Source organism: Myotis brandtii, unplaced genomic scaffold (assembly GCF_000412655.1).
Source record: "Myotis brandtii unplaced genomic scaffold, ASM41265v1 scaffold125, whole genome shotgun sequence".
In the NCBI taxonomy this organism is placed as follows: Eukaryota; Metazoa; Chordata; class Mammalia; order Chiroptera; family Vespertilionidae; genus Myotis; species Myotis brandtii.
The window spans coordinates 8,771,118-8,772,770 of NW_005354385.1; the positions used below are offsets into that span (position 1 = coordinate 8,771,118).

The window sequence follows — 1,653 nt, forward strand, 5'->3', positions numbered from 1 at the left end:
GCCACTGCCTCCAGCAGAGCTCGGAGGGGCTCAAGACTAAAATCTGCGAGGCTGAGGCGAAACAGATGCAGGGACTTCAGCTGCCTGAGGTTCGGGTACTGGAACAGGTGTGTCAGGTCTGAATGCGTCAGCATCTGGCAATTTCCTATGGAGAGTTTGTCCAAGGGGGTCTGCAGGCACCTGAGCATCTGGTCCAGACGGCCTTGGAGGAAGGAGGGACAATCCATGTTGAGGTCCCGGAGGTGCCACAGCCTGAGCATCTGAGAGAGGAATTGGGAAAAGGATCGCTGCTCCTCCTGCTGTTTCCTGTCCCAATCCTCTTCCTCCTCCCGCTCCTCTTCCTCTTCCCACCCCTGCTCCTCCTCCCGGTCCTCCTCCTCTGTCAACATGTGAATGTGGGAGAGAGAGAGTCTCTGCAGGTTACTCATCTGACCCAGGTAAAGAGCAAACGTCCCCAGGGTGGGCAGGTCCCAGGTGCAGTTCACTTCCACCTCCTGGATGCAGTCCAGCGTCACCCTATCCAGGACCTTGCTGACCCTCTGGAAGGGCACCTCAGCAATCCTCAGTGCCTTGCAGCACAGGTGTAGCAACCCTTCCCTCTGCTGGGCCCATTGGATGATGTACTTGAGAAACTCATCCCCGTCGCCCCTTTCATTGAAGTTAAGGTCTAGGAACACTTCCAAGGGAGCCAACGGGTGCTCCTGGTTGGGGCTGGAGCTGTGCACAGCCACTGGTACTTTCCGTGAGCAATTCCAGGTGCTGTCTCCACACCACATTCTCCAGAAGTTGGTTCCTGTGCTCCTTAAATCCAGCACCCGCAGTTTCCATCTCCTGGGCCTAACCTCCTGGGCAAGCAGAATGTCAAGCCCATCCAACACGGCTTTTAAGACCATGAGCCCAGGCAGCTGCAGCAGGCCCCCCAGAGGGAGGACAGTGAAGGGCCAGGCCTGCACCATCGCCTTCAGGGGCTCACAGATTCTCCTACGGTAGGCCTGAATGAACAGTGGTGGGAAGAGCTCAGCTGGCAGGTAGTCCAGAGCTGCGATGGCTGAGGCCTGGTCCCTCAGCAGGCTCTCTCCTGCCAGCTGCAGGAGTGTGGGTGGGGTCTGGATGTCCATCTTCAAGGTGCTCAGAAAGGAATCCTTCTGAAATGTCTGCTGTGACTGGGTTTGCTGGGGCTCAGATCTCAGACCTGGTGGAGAAGCAGGGCACTGACTGCAGAGCTGGAGGACTCTGAATCTCTCCTCTGGTGCCTGAGGTTTTTATACACCTGCTCAAAAGTTAACATCCAATCAGAAACCTCAGTCTCTACCCCTTAATCTTATTAAGATTATTTCCTCTCTCCAGATTAATGGATTGAGAGAAAGTTAGGGAGGGGCTAGGTTGAGGCTTGTCTCATTGATTCCTTCCACAGACACTGACTGAGGTTGACTGATGGTCCCCAGTTGTCATCCTCAGTGTGAGACAGTGAAGCTGTGTTGGGGTCCAACCACAGCAGGTCCAGGGGTCCCCAAAGGTGTGGACAGATCCGGCAAAGAAGGAATAACAGGGAGACAGTGTTCAGTTGATCAGCAGCCTAGCCAGGTTCTCCAGCCAAGTTCTGTGTTTTATTTTCTTGTTACATCTGTATTTATACCAGTTGATTTTAATCCT

The 1,653-nt window shown here is 54.4% G+C and overlaps 1 pseudogene; it reads right to left on the reverse strand.

Annotated features, from left to right (window-relative positions):
* Nucleotides 1-1,118, reverse strand: part of LOC102263155 — a 4,447-nt pseudogene extending 3,329 nt beyond the window's left edge.
* Between the last annotated feature and the right edge of the window lie 535 nt (nucleotides 1,119-1,653).